The following is a 21,904-nucleotide window of genomic DNA, read 5'->3' as shown; positions in this document are numbered from 1 at the left end:
ACAAAAGAAGGCCTTATTCTCTTCCTCTTCTCCTTGTGAGCTTCAGCTGAAAGCACTCATCTCATTTCCGAGCCTCCCAAAAGTCTGCAGCCAAATAGCCGCACGGATTCTCTAATCACAAAACAGATTTTTTTACTTATGAGGGATAGTTTTTGTTGCAATGCCGTGTGATATGCCCTTCCCAGATTAACATGAAGTTTTAAACGTGAATGTCTTTTGGATGTCATTACATCTCATAATTCTGCAAAGCAGTTCTTGGATCTTTTTTCGCCCTACCACATTTTTAAAAGGATGCTTTCAGATGAAATGTGTTTCAAAGTGCATGCCTTTTTTTGAGCGAGAATGTGCTTTTCAAAGTGTATTTTGATGTAGACTGGAAGTATTTTGTCTCCCACTCTTTATGACCAGCCATTTCTATTGTGCCATTCATGTGGCAATGCTCCATTTGTCAAAGGAGACGTGTAGAGAAGAGGTGGATGCTTAAGCCAAGAAATCCTAGTGCTGAAAAAGGACTTTTATGCATTGTGCTCTCTACATATCATCAAGTTGAGTCAAAGCAATTTATGACTCATGTGCCATCAAGTCATTTTTGGCTAGTGACCACATAGACAGATTTTATCCATGACAAGTTGTCCCTATCCTGGTCTTTCAGGTCTCCTAACAGTGTCTCACGGCCACTGTAACTGAGTCCATCCTGCTTATTGCTGGTCATCCTCTTCTTTTTCCTTCCACCTTTCCAAGCATTAAAGTCTTTTCCAGAGAGCTAGGTTTTCACATAATGAACACTTGTTTATGCCAATTCCTATACTATCTTTACTATGTGTTGTTCCAAGTGTCTACCCAATGGTGTAGTTCTGATCTGTGGCTAAGCCACATTACCAGCAGAATAACAGAGTTGGAAGGGACCTTGGAGGTAGGGAACTCCCAAAAGGCAAGACACTGCAGCAGGAATGGCGATAGTTTGAAGTCAGGATTGCATTTGGTTTCTCTAGATGGGAGGGTCCTCTCATGCCCTATTTCAGCACCTTTCGTTTTAAAGAATTTTGCAGTAAGGAAGTAAAGGGAAGACTCAAACAGCCCCAGAGGGGAGGAAGGCAGACTCTACCCCCATTCTGCAACTAACTAGATCTAATAGAACCAGGGAATTGAAACTAACAAGCTGCTGGGCAACCACTCTCTTACTGAGGTTAGGAGGAAGGTAAAGTGATTAAAACCGACATACACGGAGAAATAGGTAAACAAGCAACAAACATTTTCTGTTTTTTTTAAAGCATTGCAAGAGGAAAAAATAGGGCTTCCATGAAAACACATTTCAGAATGTTTTCTCTTCCCCATTTCCATTGTGGATATCTGTTCTCTGTTTTGTTGGAGAAAAACTGCTGTGAAAAAAGAGAGAATGGGAGATGGCAGGTATGATACAGGAACACAAAAAGAAAGGGCTAATGGAAAAGGCAAACACTGGGAGAGAAACTACTGCATGAAAATGAGATATTAACCTGAGTGGAGGGGATAGGTCCAAATTTCCCAACACTTCCAACACATGTTTCTAATGAGAAACCCATCACTAGTCATTTGACTCTACCTCCAAATAAATTGGTAACAACTCATAATTTATTTTATTCATTTATTTGTAGACAGGACCAGAATAATAGGAAAATACTACAGTACTTTGATACCAGTGCAAATTATAATAATTAAAGACTACTTAGCTTCATGGACTGGGGACAAAATAAGGGCAGAGTTGTAGAACCAAGGAGGAAATTTGGTATTTTCAAGGCATGATTGTGTTATGGTTAAGTGCATGAAAGGACAGAGCCAAATCCTTGCTTTGTCACTGCTAACTAGAGATATTTGTTGCTTTACACACATTAGAAAACTTCACCCTAGTTTTATCATCTTGAGCAGATTAATAAATCTGAGATAGAGTGTTCCTGTTAGATTGAGTAATGGTTAGGCACACACAGGCTTACGGTAACAACAGCTCTTTATTAAGTCCAACAAGTGAGAACAATCCAGCGAAGGTTGAGTCTGACAGCAACCCTTTTATAGGGAGCTGTCAAACCCTTCGACCAATAGGATTAAACCTCTGGGAGACGACTTCCGGTTCCTGCTGGCGACAGACATGTTGTCCGCCGCTCGTCTCCCCGGTTGGCTCCGTAAGGAGCACAGAGGGCCCTAGAGGGTTCCCCTGCCGAAGGGCGGCTTGCTGAAGTCCCCCGGAATTGGCGGCAGCCGGCAGGGTTGTTTTTCAGCTTCACCTAGGAGCCGGGGAGCGGAGGGGGGGGCGAGGGACAGTGTTGTGCTGCTCTCTCTTTCGCCGAATGGCTCTGGAAGAAAGAGAGTATTTGGAGAAGCGCGGCTGGATCCTGGTGGTGGGGGACCCATCCTGAACTCTTTGATCGTTTAAAAGAAAAGCAGCAGACTTCTGTAAGTTCTGTGTTCAACCTATTTGAATAGAGATTAGAGGGGGATGTTTCTTTCTTCTACCCCCCCCCTCGGATTAAGCGGCATTTGAACGATCTCTCTTAGAAGAGAGAGAACAAAGACTGACCCGTCACTTGAGCTAGCTAACTGAGAAAGATCTTTATCACAACTGCTAGAAATGACTGCAGAGCCGTTTTTCCTTTAAAAGCTTTCATAGAGATTTCTGTTTTCTTTCTCCCTGTGGAAAGAAGAGCCAAGATGGTGCCCGCCCTTCTCTGTTTGTCTACTTATAAATGAAGTCTCCCCTTTGAAACTACCTTCAGCCTTATTACTCTCTCTGAGAGAAACCGAGACCCCTCCCTGATACGTGGCTCTTCTGAACTTTAACTATTTGATCCCCTTCTTTTGGTTTGCCTCGGTGCCTTGGAACTGTGAACTGCCGCTTTCGGCTTTGTTTGCCTTTTGGGATCAGTACAGCTGCGCAATCCTCAGACGCCATCTTCTTGGGAAAAGACTTACATCTCTGAATTTTAAACAAATGGGGCTTAAGAAACCACCGACAGGCAAGTCACTTTCGGCCCCCTTATCTGCCTCCTCCAGTCCTAGTATGCAACAAACGAAAATTACCTCACTGTTACAGCAAGAGGGGATTGGAGAGGGACCAAAAGAACTATCTGTCTATCCAGCCAGAACAGAGGACCTTGGTGGAAATCACTGTAGTTAGAACAAGTATCTAACACCACTTCCCTCTAGGATGGAACAATCCTACTTGTTATGTAGTCACGCAGGTAGGCGGGCTTTTGGGTAGCTCTGCCTGACCTGCGCAGTTCAGTAGGAGGGGTTTCCTTGGACAGGTCGGATGGACCTGTCTGCTCCGCAGCTCCACTTGGTGGAAGCTCCTGGAATCTTTCACAGGACACTGCTGGAGCTTCTAGAGCTGATTCATTTGGAGCTCACTGTGGGCCTGCAACATAACCAGATAAGTTTCCCAGTACCCTCAGGCTTGAGCTGGCCATGGAAGGAGTGAGTATTTGCTCCGTTTGGGTAGGGCTTTGGCTAGCTCGTGCAGGAGTTACCTCTGGTTGTCTAAGAGTGGAGTTGGAGAGGCGGCAACGGAGTGGGTCGATATGCCTCCTCCAATTCCTACCGTCCTTGAGCTCTAGGAGGTAAGAGCAAGGGCCGGTGATACCTATCACTGTGGCAGGAATCCACAGTTCCCCCGGCGTAGTTGTGGGGGTATACCGAATCCCCTACGCTAAATGTCCGGATCTTGCTTGTGGAGTCTGGGAGTGATGAGGCAGAATAATTGGGATGTAGCCGGTCTAAGTGGGATCTTAGCCGGTGACCCATGAGAAGATCAGACGGGCTTCTCCCTGTAGTGGCACTGGGTGTGATGTGCTGAATTAGCAAATAGTGGTCAACCCGTGTTTGCCAATCTCCCGGGCCCATCCTAGAGAGGGCCTCTTGCAGATCTCACCATTCTCTCCATTGGAGGCCATATGGAATGGCGCGACCAGGGCATACCTGATTCCCAGAGCTGCTAGGAAGGTCTCAAATTGCATGGCTGTGAATTGGGGCCCATTGTCAGAGACCAAGACATCGGGCAGGCCATGCCAGTAAGCCCAACAATGGCTTGTGGTCCATAACCAGTTCAAAGTCCGGGCCATATAGATACTCATGGAACCTCTTTACTCCGGCCACTGCAGCCAAAGCCTCATGGTCCAGCTGGCTGTAGTTCCGCTCTGCGGAAGACAAGGTCCTGGAGTAAAATGCAATAGGGGCTTCGGTTCCATTGGGCATGCGGTGGCTGAGGACAGTGCCGACACCAAATGGGGAAGCGTCGAGGTCAGCACCAACGGCAGGGTCTGGCTTTATTGTACCAGAAAGGAGTCCGCCGACAGGAGTCGTTTTACAGCGGCAAATGCGGCAGCCTCGGCTCTGCCCCAGGACCACTTCATGTTCTTAGCCAGGAGATGGTGTAAGGGCTCAGCAATGGTGGCTTTCTATTTAAGAAAGATGCTGTAGAAATTAAGGAGCCTGAGGAATGCCTGCAGCTCGATTTGATTGCGAGGTGTGGGGGTATCCTGAATTGCTTTAATTTTTTGTGTGGTCGGGTGAATCCCAGAGCCATTGATTAGGTACCCTAAGAATTCAACCCTTGGCACGTTAATTTGGCATTTCTCTTTTTTGAGACGGAAGCCTTTGTCTCTAATTCAAGCCAAAACTGTTCAACTCCTGGAATCCCCTGCAAAAGCCGTTCAATGACGCTTTGGAACAGTCCAGGGGAGATACTAACTCTGAATTGTAGACGGTGACATTTGAATGCACCCCTGTGCATCACAATGGTTTGCCATAGCGCCATCTACAGGCAATTGTTGGTATGCCTGCACCATGTCCAATTTTGCGAAAAAAATTTCCAGGGCCTAATGACTGAAGGAGGTGCTGTACAATGGGTACAGGGTAGGCGCTTTGTTGTAGCCCTTTATTTATTGTGCACTTGTAGTCCATGCAGATGTGGAGAGACCCATCAGATTTGACAGGTGTCAGTATAGGAGTCTCCCAGCATGCGTGATCAACTGGCTCTAGGATTCCCTGGCCTATGAGCTTGTCAATTTCCCTGTCAATTTTGGGGTGGATAGCAAACAGTACTCTCCTGGGTTTTAGCCTTATTGGGGCTATGTTGGGATCCAAACTAAAGGAAATTGGAGTCCCCACATACTTACCCAAACCGGTGCCTAAGACGTCCTCGAACTCTTTAAAGATGGCTTCAGCGCCGTCGTCTTTCAAGGCGTTGATACCAGGCACTTCTAGGCCCAGGGTTTAGAACCAATCTAGTCCTAGGAGGCTTTGCAGTTTGCCGCTGACCACTGTCACTGGGAGTTTCCCGCTGAACTGCTTGAACTTTACCTGGAAGTTGCCTTGGCCCACGATGGGGACCTGGTTTCCCTGGTAATCTCATAGGCGGATGTCAGGGGTGCGAAGATGCTGCTTTTTTAGGCTAGGGATAGCCTGCTTTAGGGTAGACCATGGCATGATGGTCAGTGATGAACCGGTGTCAATCTCCATCTCACATGGAGAGTCTTCGGTGAGGACTGTAACCTTCAACTTTTTTGGCCGCCTGGTGCAGACTTGGCTGATTGACGTATGGTAGGTGACTCTATTGTGGCCCTCTGAGCACCGTCGTGGCTTCTGCCAGGCCCCTTGGATGGGCCTCTGTTGGCGGTTTGGTGTGCTTCTAGGCTGCCAGGTAGTGGCAGGGAATTCGCTCCGGCACACCTTGGCGATGTGCCCCTTTTGCCGCAGCACTGGCAGGTTGCATTGCGGAAATGGCAAGACGATTTGGCATAGTCTCCTCCACAGCTAGCGCAAGGCAGGAGACGTGGTTTGAATTTGCACGCTGGCTGGGTGCGGCTACTGCGCATGCGGCAGCTATCATCTTCCTCGCCTTCTGAGCTCTCAGCCTCTGCAGCCTTGTGATGTACGCATGTACTCTTTTGCGCGTCTTGTGGAGCGCTTTGGTGCTGCAGAGTTTCAGTAGATTTGATGGCTGATTCGGACACCCTGGCTTCGTCCAAGGCAATCTGCAGAGTGAGATTAGATTTAGCAAGTAACCTCCTCTATAGGTTAATGTCCCGCATGCCGCAAATTATGCGATCCAGAATCAGCTCGTCCAGGTCTGGGAATTCGCAGTACGCTGCGGCCTTGCAGAGTGCCACAACGTACTCATTAATCGACTCACTCTCTTTCTGGTTCCTGATGTTAAACTCATGCCGGCGAATGTGCTTGGACAGTTTTGGGGCATAATGGGTCCTCAGCATCTGCTGGAGCACAGACCAGGTGACTGATTGTAGCGGTGTCAGCTGAGAGAGGTCTTTCGCTATCTCGAACACTTCCCAGCCACAGTATCCGAGGAACATGTTCTTCTTGCGGCCTTCAGAAAGGTCCATGAGGTCATTTGCCTGGAGGAAGCAGTCAAATCGTAGCAAGTACAAATCCCAGTGCTCAGTGACTGGTAATATGGAGTTGGTGGGGCATGCATGGCCATTTTGTGTTCAGAGGGCGTTTTGAGTTTGCCGCTCAAAAATGTCTGCTCGAAGCCACGCTGAGCTCCAGGCTGGATGTACTTGCTGGGTTGCTACGCTCTTTTTTGTTCGCCTAGTTGCCTTTCAATCCCACCTTCGTCATCAGTGTTAGATTGGGTAATGGATAGGCACACACAGGCTTAACAATAACAACAGCTCTTTATTAAGTACAACAAGTGAGAACAATCCAGCGAAGGTTGAGTCTGACAGCAGCCTTTTTATAGGGAGCTGTCAGACCCTTCGACCAATAGGATTAAACCTTTGTTCCCACCAAAACAGAGGACCTTGGTCGAAACCACTGTAATTAGAACAAGTATCTAACAGTTCCCTACTTTCATTTTGCATTAACTATGGGTATATTTCTGTTCTACTTTCATTAAAGGGATGAATTCTACCTTCTGTACCCCTGAATATGCTATCAAACCTCAAACCCATTGGTTCTAAAGCACTACTCCACATTCAGAAACTAGATAACAGCTTACAATAACAATTATGATAACAAACTAGATTGTGGCAAGAGAGGCAAGATCGATTGACAATGTAAACCATATATATTCTCTATGGTGACTCAAGGACTGGTAGATAGCATCGCAATTCTAAGCATGCATAGGGATGAGCCAGACTTCTAAGGGACCCTAGTTTGCTTCTATAACTAGACCAATCCTGCTAGCTCCATGGTTTGAACAAAGTAGCAATTTTTCATTGGGTAAACCAGCCTCAAATAAAGAAAAGAAGTCTTTTAAAAATAAGCAGTCCAGATAGAAGAAGAATAGTAGATTTTAGATGCTCAAAGGGCAGCAAGATTGACGGTTTTGGATTGACTGCTAGACATCAAGGTTAAAAGACAAGATGGGATGAGCAAGAGGCAGGTTTATTGTCTTTGTACCTTGCTTGTGCATTTTCTAAAGACAGGTCTTTTACTAGTTCTAGATTATTCCAGAAAAACATGATGAACCAAAGAAAGCAGAGTGCAAGGAGCATAGGACAAATGTTCAGGATTGAAAGGGACAGAAACTCATATCAGTATGAATTTGTGTCTGAATGTTCTCAATAACTGCATATCAAGACATCCAGGGCCCAGCGCAATTTCGACACGATAGAATTTCAAGGCATGCAAGGAAGAACATGGACTGAAACTCTTGCTAGTAGTATAGGGCATGACACAGAGCATCAGAATCCCTGAGATTATTGCAAGGGAACCAAGCAAACTGTGGCTCTTTCTGAGAAATATATTTCAAGTAGCAACATGTGCAGTAAGAGCCTTGGTAACCAAACAAAAAAGCACAAAAAGAACCATCTGTAACAATCAGTAAATGCTATTCAGCAGTACTTACAAAAGACTTAATAGGGTAAATCACACATTGTTTACAGTCTTTAGATAAATATAGAACACATTTTCTCCATAGAATAACACATGCATTTCATAATTTATAAATGGGTGACTTTGCTGCCATTTTGCCAGCTTTTAAGGGTCCCTTTGTAAGGCTACTAAAACTAGGCTACAAAAATCCAAATGGGCACTAGATAACAGGAAAGAGTTAGCAGCTCTGTGCTCCCAATTTAATAGATATCTGAATATTTTCATCACAGGTTCAGGAAGCTCTAACCAGTGGTGGGATTCAAATAAGTTAACAACTGGTTTGCAACAGCCAACCTAACTCTAGGTGAACTGATTGTTAAATAACAACCACTAACACCCACTATCAAAGTTGATCTTGGGTGCTGCGCTGCTATGGAGAAATGGGAAATGAAGCGGCTGACACATAGGAAGGAGGAGGAGCTGGGAGAAGAAAGAGGGAAAGTGGCCTTCTCCTTCCCTCGCGTTGGCTGCTCCGTTGCCCATTTCTCCATTGCACTGCAGCGCCAAGGATCCACTTTGATAGCGATCGTGAAGGGTAATTTAACAACTAGTTCATGTGAACCGTTGCAAACCTGCTGAATCCCACCACTGGCTCTAACCTTTCATGTGACCCTGATGTTGGGAAAGACCAAAGGCAAAAGGAGAAGAGGATGGCAGAGGATGAGATGGTTAGAACATGTCATTGATGCAATGAGCATGAATTTGGGCAAACCCCAGGAGAAAATGGAGGGCAGGGACGCATGGCATGCTATGGTCCATGGGGGTCACAAAAATTGGATATGACTTAGTGAATAAACAAAAACCACAAAAACTTTGACCCCTTCCAAACTTCTCCCAATTTAGTCATTGATACATGCTGCTTCTCATAATGTCAGCCTTTCCCTGGAATCAGAGGAGCAAGAATGCTTTGTTGTCTTTTTATAGAGAAGACTTTTCTTCCTCCTCCTTCCCATCCTATCCCCCACAAATACAACATCAAACAGCAACACTGTCTTTTTAAGGAGGAAGAGCAGCCAGTGACTATGGGACAAAATAACTAAAAAATGACTATTGGAGTAAATGAGAAATTAAAGGTTTGTGGTAGTGTGTTCAAAACCTGACTTACAGAATGATAAAAAATAAACGGGGGTGGAAAAACTGCTACATGATTAAAGAATGGAAGGTCCATATTCAAGAAAATTAAAGGCTAACACCTTTTCAGAGTTCTTCAAACATTTTTCATTCATTGGTACTCTGCTATGATCGTTGTGCTAAAATTTTTGAAAATGTTTTCTTTAAAAAGAATGAAATCTTTCTTTGTTAGGAAGTAATTACAGGGGCAGCTTATGTACTTCACAAGATCCATTATACCCACCTGACAAAGCTGAAATCCTAGGTAAATTCCAGCTATTCCTCCACTGTCAGTCATCTATTTGAGAATGGCAAGGTGTGTAGTTTTGAAAGCCTTCTGAGAACAATAAACAAACTTTCTACCTGAATGACTCTTTCCATTGAAGTGCCTTTCCTGAGAAATATTTAGGCTTAGAGCCTGCAATTGTTTTCCACTTCAACATAACTGAGCCCAATTTATTCATGTTGATAAACAAGTTTACTATTATTACTTATCATTTATTATAAATAATAATTACTATTGTTCAGTTTGTAGGAGAAAAGAATGATTCTCTAATCATAATGCCTGGATGCATTATAACTGAAGCAATTGAACACTTCCTAAAGTCTTCTTTAGATTGAGGGGTTGAGGGGTTTCAAAGGATGATATCTATATTGGAGATACCTTGAGAGAAACAAATGGCTCTTCAGAAAAATGACAATTTTGCAGTACTGTATTGTACTCCAAACATACAGAGCAGAATGCTAGCCATATGTGCAATTTGAACTGTATGAGAAGGGTGTAATTCACTTTAGCCCTTACCCTCTCCCTCTGAAAATGTTCTAATGCTGGGAAAAATGAAATGAAAGAAGAAAACAACCAGTGACAAAGTGGATGAACTCAGTGAATGTACCATTGGAAGACCTGAAAGATCTGATTAGGGACAGATCGTCCTGGATGTAATCTAGCTATGTGGTTATGACTAGTCAGAAACATCTTGATGGCACATAATCTATCCTACTCCCTCCTGCAGTTAAATTGGCACCAGTCTAACCTAACAGCTCTGCCATTTGCATAATGTTGGCTTTATCCAGTCCAGGATTTTATAGGCTTCTACTGACACTTTGTCACTTTATGTTTTAGGTTAAAAGTAGGCTTTTTTTAAACCTGCAAATAAGAAGGGTTGCGGGTTCTGGCACACAACACCGTCTATAAAATCTATGCTACTTTGCAGTCTTTTTTAGGACAGCTAGATCAACTGAACTGTTTCTGGCTGTTGCCATAAGTATGGGCACATTCAGTAAAATGATGCTGCCCCCTTTTCTTCTCACAGACTGACATCTGCAGACGTTTCTCTTCTGGCACTCAGACAAAATTCCCTGCTTTGTTGTATTTTTAAATATATCTGCTACAGTAAGCTCTGTATAAAAACCCAGAGCTTTCTCAACCTACTTTTCTTCCTTCTGCTTCCCATCCTATTACCCACAGACACAGCCTCAAACAGCAACGCAAAACAGCAAACTAGAGTTGAGGAACCCAGAAAGGGAGAAATATTTCCAAATGGCCCAAAATATGAAAGTCTACTTCAAAAGTGAAAGCCTTCCAGCCCAAGGTTCCAGTTTTTTATTCCCACCTAAAGTATCGAGAGTCTTTAAAAAGAAAAAATAAGAGGGGACTGATCTGTGCAAAAGTGTGAACTGGTACAAATGAAAAAAAAAACAAGACTTCTTCTCTGTTGTTACAGCACCCACCTTTGTGCATGTTTCTTGGCAGCTACTGCAGTTGACAAAGAAGAGTGACAATCCCAGAAAGGAGTGTGTGAGGAGGGAGATGCATTGAGCACATTCAGCAGCAGTGACAGCACAATTCAGTACCAAACATCAACAAGCACTATAGAGAGAGGAGGGAGTTGATGATTTGGGCAAATTTATAATGACAGTGTTTTTTCGGACACAAGAAGTGGTGGGATGCTTTGTAAACCAGTAGCCGGGAAATGATCTTAGTCTGCTGACTCATGTTCATTGTCCTTCCCAAACCACTCCTGATTTGCCCAAAGCTTTCTGTACTGTCTGTTATTTTGCTTCTGCCTTCACTTCTCAGGAAAACAGGTCTAGAACCATCTGTGGTTTGACTTCAGTTTGTTTTCTATTGGCAAAGAGCGGAAGTCATTGGCAAACAAGACAGTGGCAGCTACTGAAGAGGCACAGGGGACAAGCAGGGAGAGTTAATGGGCATGATTGAAGACAGTCAAAACTATAAGCTATGTGGCTTGTGTTGTCTGAATAATGTCACCCATACTTATATGACATATATGAAGTAAACACCATTTTTTTTCTTCCATTTACTGAGAGAAGCACTTAGGAATGGGCCATTCAGTGCCATTTCTAACAAGGTCCCTTCTGGAAAGACAACTCAGTGTCTTACAAATCTAGAAAGATTATACCACTGTTCTTAACAGATTTTTTTTTGTTGTTGTTAAAGGAATGTGGTTATTTGGAGGTTAGAATAGAGGATAGACATTTGGACACAATATCCCATGAATGTAGCAGCTATACAATATACTGTCTGAATATGGACGGTTTTGCAAAATAGAGTATTTTGAAGCCCACATTTTAAAATTATATTAATATCTAAGAATTATAAATTTTCTCCGCTGATATCTTGTCTGAGTGTGTGTATGTGAGTATTTGTCTTGTGTTTGTAATTGGTTTTAATTCATTTTATGATTGTTCGCTGCCGAGAGTCACTTGCACAAACAAACAAATAAATGTATTTAAATGATCCCAAAAGGGGAAGATAGGTGAGAGATTCAGAGGTCAGAGCTGAACTGATTTAACAGATTAAAGGGAAAGTATAAACTTTATATCATGCAAGTTATTCCCCAAATCTGCAAGCAGTTCCATTGACATCATCGGTATGACTAATGCACGTAAGAATTGTTCAGGGAGCAAAATCCTTTGATGAGATTAACCTACTTCAGAATGTCTTCAAGATACATCCACTCTTTCTCTAATTGGTCAGAAGCTTCTACATTATGCATTAACTAAAATGAATTAAAAACTAGCCTTGCCTGAGTAATATATCCTCCAGAGGGATTTTGTTTCCTTCTTTCCAGAATTCTTTAAAAATATAAATGTTGAGTAAGATATTGTTAGTTCATTTATTCATTCTGTCTATAACATTAACGGTGCTGTAACTTTTGAGGAGATGACAGTGTCAACATAATACTTAACTTGCCAAAGTACAATTGTCTTTCTCTTTGTCTCCTTTAAACCTTTTTGTAATAATTCAATAAATATTATATTACTATGTTTAGAAATCTGGCTTGAAGAAAGATATTTGATGACACATTTTATTTTTCAAAGGAAGTAAGATTTCTCCATTAATATTTTAGCCCTGTGGATATACGCAGATTAGAGAATTGCATTGCTCTAGAAAAGTTGCTAAAATGATACAAAACATTTTATTCTATTCCAATTAAATCTATATACCAGTGATGGCGAACCTTTTTTGGCTCGCATGCCACAAGTGGGGGGGGAGTGCAGGGGGGTCGTGTGTGGGCGTGCCGCACCCATAATGCAATGCGCGACCCCCCAGTGTGCATGCGTGCACAACGCGCGACCCCCCCCCATTTTTATATGCTTTTTTCGCCCTCCCCAGGCTCCAGAGGCTTTATAGGAGCTGGGGAGGGCGAAAAGAGCCTCCCCCACCCCCTGGTGGCCCTCCAGAGGCTTCCCTGAAGCTTTTGGAATGCTTAAAACTACCCTCCAAGCAACCCGGAAGTGACTTCGGGTTGCTTAGAGAGTCGTTTTAAGCGTTCCGAAGACTTCAGGGAAGCCTCTGGACGGTCCCTGAAGCCTTCGGAATGCTTAAAACGACCCTGCGAGCAACCCGGAAGTCACTTCCGGGTTGCTCGGAGGGTGGTTTTAAGCGTTCCGAAGGCTTCAGGGAAGCCTCCGGAGGGCCACCGGGGGGGGCGGGGGAGGCTCTTTTCGCCCTCCCCAGGCTCCTATAAAGCCTCTGGAGCCTGGGGAAGGCGAAAAATAGCTTTTAAAAAGGTGAACTCAGCTGACAGGGCAGCGCCTCGTGTGCCCTGACAAATGGCTCCACGTGCCACTTGTGGCACTCGTGCCATAGGTTCGCCATCACTGCTATATACTATTACATTCTTATGTCTGTAACCTTTAACTGGGAGAAATGGTGCATTTAAAGGGCTTTTTTTCCAACTAAGCTACTTCAAATGGGCTAATGACTCCTGAGTGAATAAAATTTGAGAAAGTTGTGGCTGCTTCAGCACAGGTGCTGCTACTATGCTGCCATGGCCAGCCACAGTCATGTGACCCTCATTTTCAATGTTCCCTGAAAGATACCCACAAGTACATCAGAGTCAGTGGCAAAATTCAATTTTTTTACTACTGGTTTTGTGGGCGTGGATTGGTGGGCGTGGCAGGGGAAGGATACTGCAAAATCTCCATTTCCACCCCACTCCAGGGTAAGGATACTGCAAAATCCCCATTCCCACCCCACTCTGGGGCCAGCTAGAGGTGGTATTTGCCAGTTCTCTGAACTACTCAAAATTTCCGCTACCGGTTCTCCAGAACCTGCTGAATTTCACCCCTGATCACCTACTATTCCCTCTGCACCAACCACACTCCTGACATGCTCCTCCCCCGGCAGGAACCACTTACTTAAGTGCTAGAAAGGGTGGGGAAGGGGGAAACATGAAGGAATGGAGGAAGGGGAAGGAAGGAAGGAAGGAAGGAAGGAAGGAAGGAAGGAAGGAAGGAAGGAAGGAAGGAAGGAAGGAAGGAAGGATGTCAATGAGAAAGCTGACAAGATGTTGGAAGTTGCTCTGTTCCTGCTGAACTTTTGCCCACTTGTAGTCATTCTGTTTAGATAAGGAAATATATTTCTGAAATCATGATCTAGCATACTAGACTACCCATGTTTTACATACTAGAGTCAAATTCAACTCCTGATGACTTAATGGACACATCACATGGTTTTCTTGGCAACAATATGCAATATGCTGCTTTAGGAATGTTCTTTTAAAAATTCCAAAGGAGCCTACAGTTTATCACTTCATTCTTTAAAACTATTGTGCATTGCCTAAAACTATATTTAACTATATATAAAGGATATAAATATATTTCTTTATATAGATAGGGGGATGGTCATATTTTTAATTCATTCATTAATCAATAACAAACTTGAGAGGGGAAGCTTTAAGATCTATTGATCATGCCAATTATTAAAGTAAGCACTAAATTTAAACCAAGATATATTATTCCTTATTTCATCCATTGAGAATTACTGTCTATCATTAACAAGAAAACTCTTGATATGATATATTTGAACTGTGGAGCCATTTGAGTATTAACTTATTGTCCTTTGTATGCAGATATCCTAGTGTCAGGTTCTAGGCATATCCAGTTACATAAAACATCCATCGACTTACCTTAAACATATAACTGAAAAAAATCTTCCCCCAAAATTCTGGGATGCCTGGGGAGTAAACAGCATTTCATCCATCATGACAACATGTATTTGTGGTATATATTCAGTCATAGACCCACCAGACAGCGGTCAGATCAGAGATGAAAGAGCAAAGCAAGCTGCGCCTGCATGTAAAAATTGAACTTCTGCATTGCAAACAAGGAAAGGAGCAAGGAAAACATCTGAGGGGCAGCAATTCCATCTGCCACCACTGTTCAACTGGGCTTTGAAAGCAGAAATAAAGGTCAGTATAACCCAGGGGCGGGCCCACTTTCAAGGGAACAGAGAACCAGTTCGCTCTCAGCTTGGAGTCAGAGCTACCGGTTCTGTCAAACAGGTCCGAACTGGTAGAAACTCACCACTGGGTCAAATGGTGTGGTTAATGTAGTTTTGACTTAGCCCAATGTTATAGAGCAACCTGAAGTTATGAATTGTTGTTGGCTTATTTGGTTCATACTCTTTCTTTTGTTTGATTGTGTAAATTTAATTGCTGTGGTTTATAAATCGGGGTGATGACTTAGTATCAAAAATTAATTCAGGCACTGTGATTTATGCAACACGTCATGGTTGAAGCAACCTAGGCTAAGTGTAAGAACCAATTCACTGCAAGTTTTGCTTAAAAAGGTTAGTGAGCATAAATAAATGTGTGTTGGGATTTCAGGCTTATATCTATTGTTTGTGACCCACATTAAAGTGAATCAGGAATCAGTAAGGCAAAGATTCATTTTTCTTTTAAATAGCAAAACATATTGATAAAAAAAATCAAATTACTTTGCTTATCTACAAGATCATCTCTGGCTTGTTTCATATGAAAAGCAACTTATATCTTGATTGGGCATGTGAATTATTTGATTCAGTATTCCAAACAAATGTAAAGTATAGACTTTGTGATTTATATTTCACATCAGTTTGTGAAATAGCTTAATTGATCTGGAGTCCAAATCAAAAGGGAGAAATACTGACAAGTCATCCAAATGCTGATCACTGATGGTCATAAACAATAAAAGCTCAAATGATACCTCCAGTGTTCACCTGGAATGCTCCCCATCACTTACATTAAAAACTACCGTATTTTTCGGACTATGCTCCAAAGTATAAGACGCACCTAGTTTTGGGAAGGAAAACAAGAAAAAATAATCTGCCTTTGCCTCCCAACAATTTGCCTCCTTGCAGCAAACAGCAAATAGGCTGCCGCCTATCCCAGCCACCTGGAACAGGCCGAAAATGGGACATGCGGAGGCCAAAAATGGAGTGTGTGGAGGCTTAAAATGGGATGCACGGAGGCTGAAAATGGGGCGTGCAGAGGTGGCATTAGGTGGCAGCGGCAATAGATGTGGAGATTCTTGCAGCCTGGAACAGCTGATAGGAAGTATTCCAGGAATCAGATCCAACCGCCAATAAGCTGCTCGTGCTAAATCAGGCTGTGTTGAAGCTGACCACGCTGTTTGCTGTTTGCGGCAAGAAGGCAAATTGCTGGGAGGCAGAGTCTGAAGGGTGGGGGCCAGTGGGTGGGCAGGGCTCCAGCAACATTCACTGTATAAGAAGCACAGACATTTCCACCCACGTTTGGGGGGGGGGGGTGGAGTGCATCTTATACTCCAAAAAAAGCAGTTTATATTAGTGGGAAAGGAAACACTCCATTATAGAAAATTTGATTGTTAGCTTATTGTCAAAACTACAATGATTTCCCCATTTTTGTGCCCTACCCTGAAAGAGAATACATGTGGGAGTTAAATTTTTAAGATTTTTTTTAATCATATAAAATTATATCCAAACAAGTTTTACAAGTGTCATTGCAACATTTTAATCTTTAGGGCAGGTATTACAATATAATTATTATTATTATATACTTCCTTTTTCTTATGAAGATTTGTGCTGATATTGAATTGTGAAACAATCCAATTATATACTACATAGAATCACCAATGTTAATTTTATTTCAGTGCTTGAAAAGGGTATGCTGTAACACAGCATATTCTGTGTTCTTCTTTCACAAGAAGTATGTATACGGCATCAGCTGGAAACTGCCCTTGTACTATACACATAAACCAAAAATGAATATGTTAAATATAGTTTGCAGCCTTGAGAAGATATTGGCTCAAAAGGCAGCCTACAGTATATAAACAGTTTAAATAACTTGGCATGCCAAATTTCACTCCGGTATCAGTATTCAGCTATTTCAAGTGCTACCAGTACGGTAAATAGAATGCACCATTAAACCAGAGACGGTGCTTTGTTCAACCAGCAAGCATGGCTGCAAAGCATTTGAAAAAGCATAATAAGTTTGAAGAGATCTGCTTGGGGGAAAGTCATATTAACCACCTCCTCTTGTTACTAAATAAAGTGGAGGGAAATGGAAGCTTTGTTGACTTGTGAGGTTTAGTCTTATGTGGCACACTGTGATAAACAACGGAGGATGTTGTTGATGTCTCTTTCAACAAAAATATTTTTGTGGTGTCAAAGGGGGGGGGGTACTGGATGTTCTTCAACCATGCACACTGTGGGTAGTTGTTTGACCTTCAGAACTGTCTGGTTTAGATCTGAGTAGAAAATACTGAAGAAATTGATTTAAGTACTGTGGGGGGGGGGAGGGAGGGAAAAGCATAAGCCCATTGCTAATTGGGCTTTCTGACCTCTATGGAAACTTTTTGACTCCAGTTGTCAGCAGTTTGTTTCTCCCCTGCTGCTAAGAGGTTTAATGCAAGAAATATTTATTTTGGAAACACCTCCTAGCTATATTGGAGGCCAAGTGGCAAAACAGTTTACGGTAGAGGGTCAAGGAGTTGCACAAGACACCAGACAAGAGCAGCCATGTTCATTACCCCTGGATCAATTCCACTCAAATAGGCTTGTCTCTGTGTGACAAGACTCACATTCTGCACTAAACCACAATTTGTCTGGCTTTGTCCATATGTATTCCAGCATCTAGCTGTTGTGATGTACTGTATAAATCATGGTTTATAGCAAGACATTAAATTCAGCTAGTTGTGACTTAGTCACCAATTCATCCATTCATGCATTTCTTCTTTTATTCATTCATATATTTATATAGTTACTGGTCTCACAAAATGTGACTCTGGTGATGTATAATAAAGAAATGTAAAAACTATAACATAAAAACAACCATTAAAATTAATACGGGTATTCTAATTAAAACAGGCAAGGAGAAAGTAACAGATATTAACAATAAGGTGACCAACCGTCCTCCTATAGGGAGGACAGTCCTTCTTTTGTAAGTTCTGTCCTCCCTTGAAAAGTGTCCTCCTACATGTCCTCCTTTTTGATATTTGAAGGCTAATCTGTTGCGCATTATGTGACGTATTTTATTAAACAGTTTTTAATGGTTTTTTTTTACTTCATTGCAAGTATATTGAACAGATATTGAATCTTGTGTTGAATTTTTATCTAAAGAAATGCTAGACATTAAAATAGACGACAATTGTCTCTCTGAAGAAATTAGAAGACTGAATGTATATTTAAATTCTGAAAAATTAATACAATGGGAAAATCAACACGTTGAAATTGATAAAAGATGGGTGGATATTTTCAGCCATTTCAAAAATGAACATATTCCATGTGAACATTTATTTATACTTGTTCAATTTATGTTGTGCTGCCCTGGAACTAATGCAGCAGTTGAAAGAGTTTTTTTCAATTGCCAATGATTTTTGGACAAGTGAGAAATCGAGATTGAATGTTGATACTCTAGCTGCAGCACTTGCCGTAAAATTCAATATGAAGGATATTTCTTGTTCAGATATTTCCAATATATTGTTAGAAGATGATACATTGACAAAAAATATTAATTCAATGGAAAAGTACTCATTTAAATAATAATGAACAGGCATGTAAGCATAATTACAATATAAAATGTTGCAAATGTTTTTATTATGCATATATCATATTTTAGTGTATTATTGTTGCAATGAATAAAATATTTCTTTTATTTACGATATATTTTTTCCAATTTATTTGTCCTCCTTTTCATTGTAAGAAAGTTGGTCACCTTATTAACAACAACACAGCCACCTTAACAACTTATTATTCCCTTGGACATAGCCATGTTTTGAGGGACTTGTGAAAGTTAATAGGGATGAAACCAGTCTGACCTTAGGGAGGGGATGTTCCATAAGGTGTGGGCCATTGCAGAAAAGGCCCATTTTTGGGGTCTCACCAGGAATAGCTCTTCAGAGATGGGGTTTGCACTATACACTTCTGCTGGATCTAATAGGACACGTAATTGGGAAGAGGCACCTAGCCAGCAAATGGAATGTATGCAAGAAGCCTCTTTCCAAAGCAACAAACAGCCTTGTCCTCCTTCTCCCTGACCCTATAGAAAGAGAAAAATGGCTGTCATGGGGGATTAAGGGGTCCACACTATCCTTCTACTCTATTGGTATCCCCCACTCCCTGTCCCACACCACCAACACCCCTGCATCATCATTGATTATTCGATCACAGAGCTGACAAAGGTAGAAATTCTGAGGGCTGACAGAGCCACATACTGTTAGGTTTATTGTTAGGTTTATTGGACTTATATGCCGCCCTTCTCCCAAAGAACTCAGGTCGGCGTACAACATAAAAACACATATTACAAAAGTTAAAAGAAAGATTAAATAGAATATCCCAAAAACCCAATAGACATTTACAATGAGATTTAGAAATTAAATTAAAATTAACAATTAAAATTAATAATTTATTTTATTCAGGCCAGGCCGGCTTGCTGGAAAAGCCAATTTTTAAAGGCGCGCCAGAAGGACCGGAGGTTGAGAATTATGCGAAGCTCCGGGGGCAGCTCACTCCAAAGGGAAGGCACTCCCACAGAGAAGGCTCTCTCCCTGGGGGTTGCCATCCGACACTGCCTGGCCGACGGCACCCTGAGAAGGCCAACTCTGTGGGATCGTACTGGACGGTGGGAGGCTACCAGCGGCAGTAGGTGATCTCGCAAGTACACTGGGCCTAAGCCATGAAGCACTTTAAAGATCATAATTAACACCTTGAATCGCACCCAGAAAACAACCGGCAACCAGTGCAGGCCGCCTAAAAGGGGTGTAACATGGGAGCACTAGGTACCCCCATGACAACCCACGTGGCCGCATTCTAGACCAGCTGAAGCATCCAGGTGCTCTTCAAGGACAGTCCCATGTAGAGAGCATTACAGTAGTCCAGGCGAGAAAGGACAAGGGCATGAATGACTGTGCACAGGGCATCCCGATCCAAGAAGGGGCGCAACTGGCGTACCAGGCGAACCTAGTAAAAGGCCCCCCTGGTCACGGTCATCAGGTGTTCTTCTAAACTAAGCTGGGTATCCAGGAGGACTCCCAGATTGTGGGCCCTCTCTGAGGGGGCTAAAATTTCTCCCCCTATCATCAAAGATGGTACAAGATGCACAAATCAGGATGACAGGAACCACAGCCACTCAGTCTTGGAGGGATTGAGTTTGAGCCTGTTCATCCCATCCAGATCCATACAGCCTCCTGGCATCGGAACATCACGTCGAGGGCATCGTTTGGGTGGTTTGGGGTAGAAAAGTTGGGTATCATCAGCGTATTGATGATACCGTACCCCGAAACCACGGATGATCTCGCCCAGTGGTTTCATGTATATGTTGAACAGGAGGGGTGAGAGAACCGACCCCTGGGTCCTGAAACCCGACTGAAATTGATCCAGATAGGCAGCTTCATCCAGGTACTGGGGAAGCTGACATGTTACCACACTCTCAACAATCTTCGCTACGAAGTGAAGGTTGGAGACCGGACGATAGTTGGCTAAAGAAGCTGGGTCCAGGGAAGGCTTCTTAAGGAGGGGCCTCACCACCACCTTCTTCAAGGCGGTGGGAAAGAACCCCTCTCTCTATGAAGCATTGGTAATCGCCTGCAGCCAACCTCGTGTCACCTCCCAGGATGCCAAAACTAACCAAGAGGGACACAGGTCCAGCACACAAGTGGCAGCACTGAGTCTCCCCATAATTCTGTCCATGCCCTCGGGAGTCACAGGGTCAAACTCATCCCAGATAGTTTCCACAAGATTCAACCCCGTCGACTCTATGCAGTCAAGCCTGTCCGAATCTGAGTGATTTTATCCTGTAGATACTAAACAAATTCCTCAGCCCTACCCTGCAAGGGGTCTTCCCAAGTTCCTTGATTAAGTAAAGGAGTTGGTCACCCTAAACAGGGCGGCTGGGCAGTTATCTGCGGACGTGATAAGAACGGAAAAATGTTGCCGTTTTGCCGCTTTTATCACCACTAAGTAGGATTTAATATGAATTCTTACTAGTGTTCGGTCGGATTCGGACTGGCTGGCCCTCCTATCACACTCTAGGCATCTTTTCCAGCGTTTCATCTCCTGGAGCTCCTCGGTAAACCAGGGAGCTACCCGGGATCGGCACTGGGTCAGAGGCCGCAAAGGCACAACGCGGTCCAAGGCCCCAGTGGCCCCCCTATCCCAAGCTTCCGCTAGGGATTCGGTCGAACTGTGAGCAAGGGATTCAGGAAAAGTCCCAAGCTCCATCAGGAACCTTTCAGGGTCCATCAGGCACCTGCTAGCCCTCGCCATAGGGAGGCGGAACTGATTAGATGGTTCCGCCTCCCTGCGGCGAGGGGTGGCAGTATGGAAGTCAAGCCTAAGGAGGAAATGATCCGACCATGACAAGGGTTGGATAGAAATATTTATTTATTTATTTATTTATTTGATTTGATTTCTAGACCGCCCCCTCTACCCGAAGGGACTCGGGGCGGTGTACAGGTACCAAATACCCCCTAAATCTATGTCATTCATCCACTGTCCAGAGACAGTGGGGTCTTGAATTAACTGAGTTAGGTCCCTAGCCATCATAGAAGCCATGAACTCTCGAGCTGACTCAGGTGTCTCGCCAATGGAAGGCAGATTGAAATCCCCCAGGACCATAAGCCTGGGGAAATCAACCGCCAATCCGGCTAACACATCCAGCAGCTCCAGCAGGGCCGATGAAACGTAGTAGGGATACAGGAACCATCTAATCAGTTGGACTCCCACCTGGACTCCAAGGACCCACTTCACAAAAAGGGAGTCACACCCACCTATCTGAGGCACAGTGACCTCCTGAGGTTAATATTCGGGTGAGATGGTTCCCCACCATAAAGGGCTTTAAATGCAGTGACATTACACAAATGCTGTCATTACATATTGATTTATATCTGACAGAGGACATAAGTAATGTCATGTGTGTGATTACATTGTGATTACATTGTCAGATACATCATCATTTTTCCCCTTGCCACCCCAAAACGTCCTAATTGGTACATCATAATTATAGAGCTTATCACATACAGCAACCAATAACTAGGAATGATTATTTTTCTGAACCCTTAATTTAAAATTTGAATAAATCTATTTGAATATAAGCAGAGGATTACATTTGCTGTTTCATGTTCTTATTCTCATTATCCAAAACTGTAGGAGTTAAACCACTGG

Source organism: Natrix helvetica (genome assembly GCF_964273705.1).
Source record: "Natrix helvetica genome assembly, chromosome: 3".
NCBI lineage: Eukaryota > Metazoa > Chordata > Lepidosauria > Squamata > Natricidae > Natrix > Natrix helvetica.
The sequence above is the reverse complement of the archived record's forward strand: the minus strand, read 5'-3'. Positions refer to the sequence as shown.